Genomic DNA, 13,071 nt, shown 5'->3' with positions numbered 1-13,071 from the left:
GAGAGCAATTTTCGCCTCGCTCGCGGTGTGTTCTTCTTTATTAGCAATGATGTGGAGTACATGTCTGAGCTAAAGTGCCTGCTGCAGATGCGGTATCGATCACCCCTCTTGTCCGCAAAGACTTCTAGGACTCTACTTTCAAGCTCAGACGGTGGATATCCGCAATATCGGACCCATTCTCTTATCTGATCTATTGTCTTAGGGAAAACATGCATTATAATACCTTCAGATTTATTATGGGTCTTCGAAGGGCAACCGCCAATGGAACAGGCAGGCATTGTGGAAAGTTCTGAAAAGTAAAGATCAACAATTCTCTATGAATACCAATGTGTTAAAAAATTAAATGACACATAAAAGGTTCAATGCAAGGTTCGTTTTGGTTCTTGGAACTATACACGTTATTCACATGCGGATAAGTATTTGAATAACTTTAAAAAAATTGAAAAATAATTTGACTAAACTCAGAACATGTGACTAGTTACTTGCATGTACTGTCTTGAACGAAAAGAAATTGCACGCAAAATGATTATGGTACATGGCCTTACCTTGACGAACAAACAGTTAGATGCAGGGATCAGAGTAGTTTCTTGTCGTAGAACAGGGAGCAGTTCACAGGTTGCAAACTGACGAGTTTCCTCGAAGTGGTCACGGAAGTTCACAGAGACGAAGAGCAGATAACCAGCACCTTCACGGGTTGACTAGCAAAGCGCAAAGTAGTTCTCATTAGAAATATGAAGTGGGTTATAAAGAATTCGAAACAGGGTTGTGTTTGTGAATGAATGACGTGTATATGTCGTGGCATTATGCGGTTTGCAGGGGGCCGTCCAGCGTGAGGGGGGATGCTTGGCAGGAGACACGGGGTCTGGAGGTAGACATGGGAACAACAACCCATGCTCTATAGACCACTTTGAAGTGTACATGGTCTTTGGCACCTCTTGGCCTTTATCGCTCCCTGACAGCTCCACTTGCCAGCACAAGTACCCCGGTGCGAACTGCCTTTGATAGGGCGGTGGGTGGATTGGGGCGGTGGTCGTGCAGACAAGACACAGGAAGACTCGTGAATGGAGACACACTTATGTGGATTGCAGGGGGCCGTCCAGCGTGAGGGGGGATGCTTGGCAGGAGACACGGGGTCTGGAGGTAGACATGGGAACAACAACCCATGCTCTATGGACCACTTTGAAGTGTACATGGTCTTTGGCACCTCTTGGCCTTTATCGCCCCCTGACAGCTCCACTTGCCAGCGCAAGTACCCCGGTTCGAACTGCCTTTGATAGGGCGGGGGGGTGGATTGGGGCGGTGGTCGTGCAGACAAGACTCGTTTGCCGCAGGGCCTCACCAAGGAGAGGCCATCTAACTGCTTGTAAGAGGCAGGCTGCAGGATCTAGTACATGGAAGGCAGGGGGGTGAGTTTATAAATACCTCACCCTCCCAGGAAAATATATGGGTGCAGTTCACCCTGGAGACCCTGGATGCCTAGGCAGTTAGTCAGCAGCAGGCTGGCCTGTGGTGGCAAGGCGGCACGGGCCAGAGGGGGTCATCTCAAAAGGATGATTTATTATGATCAACCATATTGATTATTTACCTATAACCATGTTTTGTATCAATAAAATCCAACGGCCTTTTATTGCCAACGCTTGAACAAAGTGGTGTGGTAAGTATTTTTGGGGGAGGAGGCAAGGCCGGGAGGCTTGATGCCAACCCGCAAAATAACATATGTATGTCTGCTGCATATGGGTTCAACGGTTATGTGGATTGAAGGTGGGCGGCCAGCGTGAGGGAGGATGCTGGCCGGAGACATGTGGTGTGACAAGACAAGGCACAGGAAGACTATTCAATGGAGACACACTAGATTCATTTAAAAAATCAAAACAACCATTGTTAAAATATATGTTGGGTTTTATTTTAGATCTTAATTTCAATTGAACATAAATAATAAACATTACACATTGTAAAGTTCCGGTTGCAGCACATCCAGGGAAAATCCGCGGTATTGTCCACTGTCGCTGGGGAAATGTTGTCTAATGGCAAGTACCGCACAGGCAGGTATTACTCTCCGAACGCGGTGTCCGAGCCTCCCGTGAAGCCACCAAGTGAAGCAACGATAGGCCACCAGCCTGTACCACCTGTGAAAATGAAAGATGCAAACTGTATTAAAATGACAAAACTTTCTTATCACTGTCGATTCAGGTAAAAAATGTCATTCTGCTTTGAAAAAAATTCTATCTAGAAAATGCACAATATGGAACCAGTTTACATGCATTCGAATGATATGTAGATGTAATTTTATATGTGGGAGTTGACCATGACATAGTAGTGGCATCACTGACATCAAAACCAGAGTATACTTACTCGTTACTCGGATTACGCGGACGAACAGTGCCGCAAAGTTCGTGCATAAGCACCATCATCATCCTCAACACGGTCCGTGAGAGGCAGGCTTCCCTGAACTCTGGCAGCTCGGTGATGCATTGCGGACTTGGCTCGCCTTCTGAAATGTAGGCCAAGCACCCGGAATTTTCACGGCAGCAGCAGTTCTCCTCCTCAGTTGGCATTAGCTCGCACCGATTGCACGTGCACCAGGTGGAGACGCCGTCCATGCGACATGGTCCAGGCTCTTCATCCGTTGACTGGTCCTCCCAACTGCCGTCCGAATCCCCATCGTTTTCGCGTGCTTGCCTTTCCAGTAGTTCTTCCTCGGTGTACTCGGGCTCGTACATATACGGCATTATTGTAGCCATTGTGTGGTAAAGAAAGTAAAATAATTTACAGAGATGGTACAGGTGTTCACAAGGCCTAGAAGCGGCGAAGGTAGCTGACCAGAGCACAGAAACGAGTCACAGAATACTCAAAGTAACACAGAGAGAGGAATGGAATCGAAAATCTGCTGCTGTGTGTTGTGAAACGGTGTGTTTATACTTATTGAGGAAAGAGGCGTCCTGCCATTTCCATGGCGACACTTCATTAGCTGAGGCGCAGCGATTGTTGACACGAAACGTGCTTTGGCGTTGGGAAATGGGCGGTACGCGTCTGCTGATGTCAGGCTCAGGGGCGGGGGATTTGATTTAGTGCCGCAAAAGCAGGTGAGCCAGGGCGATGGGGGGAAATGATAGGATTATCAGAAAATGGCGGCTGATTTCGAGTGCGTTAATGGACGAAAAGTCGGGTAAGGTCCATAGGAAAGTTTTCTACGATCTACCGAGTTATGCTTAAAAACACATGGCCGAACCGTAGGGACAATAAAAAAAAAGTCCCGGAACTCTCCTTTAAGCACATAAATCCGAAATCCAGGGCAGAGGAACAAGAAACAGAAACCAGGAACTAGGCACAAAAGCTAGGAACAAGGAACAAGGGACCAGTCACAACAGGAACACTGCAACAATGACCAGCGCTGGACTGAAGCAAACTGAGGCTTTTAAAGCTGCTTAACGAGCACACCCCTCAGGTGTGCCGCCTGCTGCACCTGCAGCCACAGGTGTTGCCTATCCTCCACCCAACCTTGTCCTGCAAGGGAGGAGGTGAAGCAGTGAGCCAGGCATTCTGGGAAGCATAGTCATTAGATTAAAGTAGCATGCTGGCTGCCAAAAACATGGAATGGATCCGGAAGGGAAGTTACTTGGAAAATAAGGTTTTAGCGCTCCCAATTCATCACAGCACTGTAGCATAAGGTTCGGAGGAAATGTCCAGTAGGGAATAAACCCCAAAACATGCCCCCAAGTGGCGGGAACGGGAGCGAAGGGTCATTTAGGGAGCGATATAGTGGCACCATCTCTCTGACGGCCACTGGGCTTCCTGGCCACGCGTTCAAAATTCATGAAAAAATGTGCAGGATCCTCCCCTGCTGTATATTTTTGTAGTATGGAGGTTGGAACTTGGGGAGGATTTCTTAAATTTGTGACTTCGAGTATTAAGCTTGTTGTACCTGTAGGGCTTGTTGGAAACGCCAACAAACAATGAGGGACTCCAAGCCAAAAAATACACCCGGTCGTGCTTGGAAAAAACATGTGTATATATAGAGCAACTAGGAGGCCGAGGTAAAAAATCTTGTTTAGGTGGACAGGAAAAACTAGACCCTGGATGGTACAACTAGCCAAATAGTGCCTCTTAAGAAATACAGACCACATCACAAGACAGGACATGAAAAGATTCAATTCACATCCTAAATTTAATAGAACATTTTCGTTCAATTTAATAAAGTATATCATAAGAATTCTAAAAACTCCTAATTTATCATAAAACATTGAAGTCATAAAATACAATTCATGAAGAAAACTAATACATGATTGTCACAACAAATACTTGGAACAATAAGCAACACAACCGGACCCATACAATTCACCAATCACTCCATTCATACTAAACTCATACATATCTGTAATTCATATCGCAAAAACAAAGGTAAAAATCACAGACTATACATGAACACAAATAAACTTATTGCACAAAATATTATAGCACCATGTTCAAAATATAGTAAGTGACAAGCACTATATTTCTAGAGTATAATTAGAATGTCCTTTCAGATTAAGACTTTCAGAAAGTCATATTAATTGACAGTTTTAGCCGCATCAAAGGTGGACCATATAGAAAACTGACATGTTTCTTTCCATCTTCATATTTAAATTAATTATGTGGAAATTCATCAGGGTGACATAGGAACTGGAGTCATCAATGATCGATGGTGCTGGAATGTTGAAAATGTCCATGGGTCAGTCTCGTCCTGACACCTAAACAAGAAATGGGAGGTACAGAGATTACTGATCTCAAATCACTTAGTTTAGAGAGTTCAGTATAAAACTGTGGCACGCTCTATCAATGGGCGTGGCTACAAGGTCACATGACCTGTTGAAAAACCTACCGGAGGTCACAACCAGCTAATGGAAATACCAACAGGGTGTACAAACTAAATATGTTAGGTTCAAACCCCATGTGCAGAGCAGGAGAGTGAATACAAAAGGAGAAACCATCCTGTGGAGGCTCGGTAAGCAGACAATCGTCTAACAACCAATGCACAATACCAGAGGTTGCTGTAAATATAAACTTGGCGCAAAAGTTCAAAACAGCTATCTTGTACCAAATTTAAGAGAAAGAGCATGTACCAACTGTATTTGGAAAAAGTGGAAGCATTAGCAGTCTGGTAGAAAAATGACACTCAATGGACAGTTAGAATTAATAAGATGGTAAAACCGGAATACCCTAGGGTAGCTGTAACTGGTAACACCCATACAAGGTAATAGTAATACATTGACAGAAATAATCTAGAATCCTGTGTCAAATCTTAAATACATAATTCAGTAACTCTGGGACTGGGGTCAAAATAACACTTACTCTGCCATATGTCAAGTCGCAGCATACGCCCCATTAATTGGATCGGTGCAAGTGAAACCAAGCGCAATGTGGCCAAATGAGAATGCTGGAAAAATATATGCCCTATGGAAATAAAACATAAGGTCAAATATGACAAATGCTGAATCGCGTGTATAGACTCAAAGAAAATATCAAGTCGTATGGAGACTGGCAGGAGTAGGTAAAAGAAACGGAAACCGAATATCATAAAAACTTACTTGGGTGAATCGGTATCAGCTACAACAAGTATTGCAGTTTAAATTCTGTCGTACACCATCAGATTACTGAAACCACATACGTGGATGTAAAGATGATCATACTAGATGTATCCCGGCGAAGGCAATTCAAAGTATCTGACAAATGAAACAGTAAAAAAGAGAGAGCGCTGTTAACAAATTTAACAGCCTTTCAGTGTGTACGCTGTTTAAATACACTATCTCTCGAACACGAGTATGGCTACGCACCATATAGTGAAAAAAAAATGTTTTTGTTACAATATAACAGCATGTCTTACTAAAGCGGGGAGACACCATGCATCCGGAGGATGGTGATGATGCAATGTAGTTCAGTGTCAAAGCATGCGTAAAGCCCCGTGAGTAACGCGTATCGTCAGTGTGTTTAGAATAGAATCGAGCCGGGAAAAAGCTGACAAGCAAACATCATCCGTGTCGCCAAGTGTATCGGATAGTTACAATACCGGCAAAAGAGAATTAGAGCCGAACATGCTGCACCGTGATTCGAAGGTAAATGCACTCGTATTCTGCTAGTACATATGGGTCAAAAACAGACTCAAATGCTTACCGCGTACGGGAGTCTACATCTGGTGTCCGTAGTACAAGTGAACGCAGTCTCTCGAAAAAATGGAAGAAGGACTGCAAAGAGAAGCTACCGGCTCCATATATACTGTAGAGCATCACGATACCAGTCACATGTGAAGGTACGTCCAAAGTAAATGGATGCGGCCATATTGGAATGGAGTAGCCTTTCACATCACACTATTGTGAACATTATGAAGGTTAACCCAACAAACCAAATGAATGGAATGGTACGAGCAAAAGCGGAAAAGTAGATGACTATACAATGAAATAAAGATGACAAAAAATCGATTTAACAGAATTCCAAGATGCAACCTCAAAGAAAGGAATTTTGAAAAGCGAGGTCTAGTTGTTCATTAAGGCCAATTAAATGGCTTTTGGTGAGAAATATTAATCTCATCTCTTCCTTTATTAAGATATTTCTGCTTGTGTTGCCGCCATTAGCAGTGCGTACTTTTTTCAAAACAGTCCATTTCATTCCTAATACAGCTCTTATGTTCGGTAACTAGGATTTTTATTTTACATTCCGTTTGTCCAATATATAATTTTGGGCAAGGACACCAAATGGCATATATAACTCCACTAGTATTGCAGTTGGTAAAGGTATGTTGTTGCCAGGGTTTTGTCAAACCTATGTCAACCATAGTAGTGTGTTTAGTAGACAAACAACATTTACAACTGCCACAAGGTGCATGACCACTAGGTCTTACTAGGCCCATTGTTCTGTTATGGTGAGCTGAGAGGTTGAAAAGTCACTAATATCATTCCTGGTGACTAGTTCTTTTAGGTTGAGTCCGCGTTTGAACGCGCATCTAGGTACCAAGACCGGATTGTTACTTTTAGATAACAAGTGCCAATTTTTTCTGATTATGCTGACAATTTTGTGTGACAACGGATTATAAGTACTGACCAAAATTAGACCATCAGGATCAGATGTAGAAGATTTACGCTTGTATTCAAGAAGGGCTTGTCGATGATTATTGGATGCCCTTTTGAAGGCCCGTTTTACAATTTGTCGAGGATAACCTCTTTGTATGAGATTGTTACTCAAAATCCCAGCTTCCTCATTGAAAACATCAATGATGGTGCTATTACGCTTCAACCTAAGAAATTGGCTGAAGGGAAGATTGTCACGAAGTGTTTTGGGATGGAAACTATCATATCTCAAAAGGGAATTCTTCTCCGTAGATTTATGGAATGGTTTCACTTCTAGCATATTGGTGGTGTTGTTAACTAGAATAGTGAGATCTAGGAAATCGATTCTGTGTCTATCGTAATGAATCGTAAATTGTAAAAAGGGATTGATGCCATTAAGCCAGTCAAAAAATGCCAGTAGTTCAACTCTGTGCCAAATCATAAGCACGTCATCAATATACCTTTTCCATAAGGTCTGATGCTGGCGAAAGATGTTCGTTTCACTGTAAATGCTCTGTAATTCGACTGAGTTGACATAAAGGTTAGCCAGAGGAGGTGCCTCCGCCGAGCCCATGGCTGTTCCATGGATCTGTTGAATAAAATCGTTGTTGAATTTGAAATAATTCTCTGCAAGAACTAGTGAAGTGCACCAAAGAATGAATGAATTGGGCGTAATACCAGGTGTACATTTCGCCAACAATAGTTCTTCGATCATATCTAAGGTGGATGATTGTGGAATCTTGGTATACAGTGAAACGATATCCAAGGTAACCAAAATATCTTCACTGCTCTTGAAAGGAAAATGTTCAATAAGATTAATGACACTGGTGGAATCTTGTATAAATGATTGCATCTCTTGTTGGAAAGCCAGCCTATCTGCTTGAGCCTGTCGGCTCTGGAGTTGCAGAGCTTGTTGGAGGAGTTTTTGTCCTTCACTTAAAGTTTTGATAAGTTCCTCCATGGCGTACTCACTCTATCCCACTTCTAACACCAAATGTGATACACTCTCGTAAAATAAAGAAGGAAAAAAACTCTGAGACAGGAAGTAGCTTTCTTGGGTTTACGTTTGTTACCCAAAACTAGTATTAACAGGAACTTTCTTTCTTATCTTTTAGGTAAAAGGATACGTCTTTGTTCTATGATCTTCACCACCTTCCAGCTGAGAACTCCCTTCAGGCCGCAGAAGTATAGGTAAGTGTCCTTGAACAACCTCAGTGTCTATTTACTCTTTCGCTCTTACTTTTATGTCTCTGTCTCTTTGTAGTTTCTTTCTTTTCTTTTACTTTTCTTTCTTTCTTTTTAGCACTGTCTGTTTCTCTTAATTTCCTCTTGAATTTGTCCTGATCAGTTTGGAAGAGACACCCTAAGTAGTATTTTCTCTTTTATTTGCTTTCTTGAGGAATTGTTTACTGTAAATTCGTGGGTTAATGGTGTCTGCTCAATGACATTCTTCATTTGAGGTTCGTAACGCACCCTCTGTTTATACACGGCCCTTCTGATTCATTTCACCGACCATGTAGCCTTCTAGGTGCCCTGTGCACTAGTATTACTAGTATATATACTCTCTCTTTATTTTCCTCTCACCCTCCCGGGTTCCACGTACCTTCGTAGTGCTGGATCCAAACAGGATTTACTTGTGTCGTATTCTCTTCTCTTTGGACTTCTGATCAGCTGTTCCTCGGACTTCAGCGCCCCGCTGACTCCGCCTCCTTGGCCTCCTCCTGCTGGTCGCGTCCGATAGACTGACACGGCAGGGAGGGAGATCAGCTGTCTTCTTCCTGAAATCAGCAGAGGAGGACACGCCCCCCTCTTCCGCGACTCTGTAACGGGTCCGAGACTGGTGCTTGTATTTTTTCAACACCTGTTATCATGAACTCCACAAACTTTATGTGACGACAAACGGTCGCCTCATGAACACAAACAAAGGCCTTCCTTAGCGCAACGGCGCAGCAGGACCAGCAACAGGATTATTCTTCTTTTTCACTTCGTGTAGTTTAATAAGCCGAGACCTAACCGTCGCTCTCCGTCTCGTCCAGCTCCTCTCCGGTCTCCTAGCAACCAACATCAAGATCCTCACATTAGAAAAAAGCATTTCATGAGCACGTTCATGAGCACGCTCTGCTTATGAGAATATAAACGTGTCATGTAAGAGAATATAAACGTGTCATGTACGTGATGTATGCATTCCCATATTTATAAGTGGCAAAAGGTTATGCTACTGAGGCATTCATTTCCCTATATTTATATGTAGTTTAAGAGTCAGAGTGTAAGACTTCAGCACACCCCCCCTGATCATATGGTCTTTGTAAGTTCTCCAACGACATCCTGCATCTCGAGTTGTGTGTAATGGGAAGCCTCGACATATGGTGTTAAGTGTCCTAAAAAAGACCTTAGGTATATCATATGGAACGTTAGTAAAATAATGGAGAAGCCTTGGGAGCATTAGCATCTTCAATAGCGCTGTCCTTCCCATCAGTAAGAGCGGCAATCTGGTCCAGAAAGTCATGGACTTCTTTACTTTGCCTACCGCCTTTAGTGTGTTTTGTATGTGCTCTGTTTTGGGTTCATGAAAAATATCTACTCCTAAGTATCTAAATGTGGTCACTTCCCATTTAATCGGTAGCTCTGGTAGCATATTCCAGGGTTTCCCTTTATATCCCGCCAAGGGGAACAAACACGACCTCTGTGTGTTAATCATGATACCTGATAGGTTGCATAGCGCTCAAACACATCAAGAATGTACTGCAATTTAGTTTCTGGGTGCTGTAGATGAAGAAGCATATCCTCAGCATATAAGGAGATCAGGTTCTTATTGCCCTGCGTGGTTATGCCTGCATCTTGATATTCTCTTCGGAGGTACAACGCTAACCGTTCTAAGGCTTGTATAAATAGCATAGGAGACCATGGACAGCCTTGCCGTGTGCCTTTACTTAACTGCCATTGTTCTGAAATATTGGGACCTGTATGAGTTTAGAAATTGCTGGTTTCAGCCTGTTAGCCAGCAGAGCAGTTAGTTTCTTACCGTCATGGTTGAGGAGCGAGAGGAGTCTGTAAGATTCGCATTTGGTTTCTCGTTTGTTGGGTTTCAGTAGTGGGACAATAACTGATTCTCTCAACGACGTAGATAAAATTCCCTTATCCAGCGCTTCATTCAGCATTGCTAATAACGGGTGTGTAACCTCTGCCATGAATACCTTATGAAAGTCACTTGGTAAACCATCTGCCCCGGGAGCTTTACCAGTCGGTAACCCTCTTATGGTGTTTTCTACCTACTCTATGGTGATGGGGCCTCCAACCGGTCAGTTGCTTCTGCATCTAGCTTTGGGAGATCTATCAGTGCAAGAGCTTCCTCTATGTCTGACACCTGTGTGACTGATGTTTCAGGATATAGCGCCTTGTTGCAGTCAAAAAATAATATCTTATGTCTTCTTGTGTCTCACAAACCTCCCCATCATCAGCTAGTATTGCCTGTATCACATCTCACTCAGATTCACTTTTATATAGCCAGGCAAGTAAGTGTCCTGGTTTATCTCCTTCGGCGTGCTGCCTTCCCACGTATTTCCTATAACTCAACATGGCCAGTCTGTTCCAGTGCTCCAGGCACTCTTGTTGCAAGCCGATGGCCTCCTAGGCCTGTTCTTTGGATAGAGCCTGTCGGGGCGATTTCCCAGGGGCCGGCAGGACCGTCCGCAGACCTCCAGGGTTGGGGAGGCCCTAACTCTGCCCGCGTCCCAAAGGAGTACAAGGCACACACAAGAGCAAAGCGTTACTGCTGTTTATTGCACAAAACAGATAGGGACGAGCTCTCAGGTCATAGGCATCCGGGAGAAAACTCGTTCATGGTGGACTCGCAGGCCCTTTTTCTAGCTGTATGACGTGACTATGTGCGTCACCTGGGAAAACTAGCCCCAAAACCTAACGCCATCTCGGGTTGGCTCCAAGAGTGGTAGGGTCAGTATAGACAAGTATATAGAGAAAACTCTTAGTGGTGGAGGAAGGGTCAGGTGATAAGCTTGGGACATCCCTAATAATTGCTACAAGAGAATTGTTACAAGGGGACAATTAGTGATTGGCCAAACTATAGTGGCATCAATGGTGAGTCCCTTGTATTCTGATTGGTCCACCCGCGAGCCCCCAAGCCTGGGACCATCGCTGTTCCCAGCTCACGCTGTACATGGTGCTGGCTACAAAGTATGATTATGTGTCAGGGGCGGACAATGGACAGGTCTGACTATTAGCTGGTGTGCATGTTTTTCCCATCCCTGTCGGTGTCCAATTGGTCACTTCATTGTTGCAGTCTGTGTCCCAGACGTGAGACCCCAGCGCTTCTCTGGCCCTTTGGGCTGGGCATCGTATCAGGTTGGCCTGGTCACGTGTTGTGAGGCCGTGGCTGGAGCTGAATTATTAGCATTTGATTTGTATTTCGGCTCTGAGGAGCGTTTAGCAGTGGCAGGTGTAACCTTGGCGCGGGGAGCGCGGCATGTAGATTGCAACATTGCAGCCATGGCTATGGGCTCTCGTCGGGGGTCGTTCTGCATGATCAGCACCTTGCAGCTTTGTCTGAGCTGCTCCGGCCTGGGGACTCTGGCTTTGCAGCCTACCTTGGCCTGGCTTAAGGGTGGCGGTACATAGTCCATAATGTGGGGGTCACGAGGGGCAACAGAGATTCATATGCATAAGTCCATATACAGGGTTACATCTTCATGGTTTTAGTGGCGAGGAAGCGTCTGCAAGCATGTACACGAGCTCTTCTGGCGTCTTGCGTTTCTGCAGTATTGTGGTTGGCCTGGGTGAAAAATAACAACGATGCATGTGTGAGTGTAAGTGGTCCTCTACGTCATAGCACTGAGTATGTTCTTCGTGTGTATTGGTGTGTGTAATGCCAATGTGCTTGGTGGCACGTGTGTTCTTGTCTGCTGGCTATGTCGTCATGTCATCTCTAACGATGGCAGTATTTTGTGGTTGTTGTCTAATCGAGTTGATCTATGTCAGCTCCACCTGAGGTTCCAACACGTGGTTTGATTGACGGGCAGCTTCCCTGGCTGTGTGGGGATTGCAATAAAGAGAAGGGGTACCTGTTTTAACGTGCCTAGTTCTACAGGTCAATCTAACAGAAATACCACAGGGTTTGAACTAGTAGACCAATACAAAGATGACGGAGTACACAAGTAGTTTGAGCTCGGTTTACAGTTCCCAAGCTTATTTTCTTTTATTGAAGCAAATATGCTGTATCAAAAAATATATTAAACAATTCATGTAACTCTATGGCCCATACTCTTAATTCATTCGTTCACATTTGTACTTTCCTCATCAATCTCTCATCCTACACTTCATACTTTGAAAAAATGGTCTGTATATAAAAAACAGTAAAAACATCTGTTATCTCTAAATATGTTTACAATTCATTGTGAAAACATCCCCACCAATTTGGGGTATCACACAAGTCTGTGTTCTGTTATTCCCACAGTTCTCACGTCGACACGTGTTTCAGTTGCTCTCAGCGAGCATGATCATTAATACTCTCTCTGTACGGCATTCTTCTTCAGGACAAAACAACCCATTTTTCAGGCACATATATTGACATGGGCCACACCATCTCCTATCCGATGGGGTCAGGAGGGACAGTTGGAATCTGGAGGCAAATGGTCCTCTGGTTCAGGGTAGCAACAGCCACAGCTTCCAAAGCGGATTCGTGGGAGACGTGCTGTTCGATGGACAAAATATGTGTAAAGAAGGCTTATAATTCCAAAGCTACCCTTCTTTCATCACCTTCCTTCTGGTTCATGAATCTGGCCTTATGTTTTAGTTGCCCCTGTGGAGCCGGGTTGCGGGTTTAATGAGCAATTGAGGTGCAGCCCGTGCCTGTGTGTCCCGAGATGGTAGTGTCTAGATGCCAAATCCCAATGGTCGTGTCTAGTTCCCATCTGAGAAACGGACCCTAGCAACGTTGCTGAAAAATGGGTTGTTTTGTCCTGAAGAAGGTTGCCGTACAGAG

The 13,071-nt window shown here is 44.1% G+C and overlaps 1 long non-coding RNA gene across 1 annotated transcript in view; it reads left to right on the top strand.

Moving 5' to 3' along the window:
* The window catches only part of LOC138473730 (uncharacterized), a 65,352-nt gene that overhangs the window by 20,820 nt on the left and 31,461 nt on the right, over window positions 1-13,071 (top strand). Inside the window, exon 3 of the long non-coding RNA XR_011268883.1 lies at window positions 8,192-8,267. This is a non-coding gene — a long non-coding RNA (uncharacterized lncRNA). The remainder of the gene's footprint in view (window positions 1-8,191; window positions 8,268-13,071) is intronic.

Source organism: Ambystoma mexicanum, chromosome 8 (genome assembly GCF_040938575.1).
Source record: "Ambystoma mexicanum isolate Mex_15411 chromosome 8, UKY_AmexF1_1, whole genome shotgun sequence".
Taxonomy (NCBI): domain Eukaryota; kingdom Metazoa; phylum Chordata; class Amphibia; order Caudata; family Ambystomatidae; genus Ambystoma; species Ambystoma mexicanum.
Note: the sequence above shows the minus strand (reverse complement) of the source record. Positions and strands in the feature narration are given on the sequence as shown.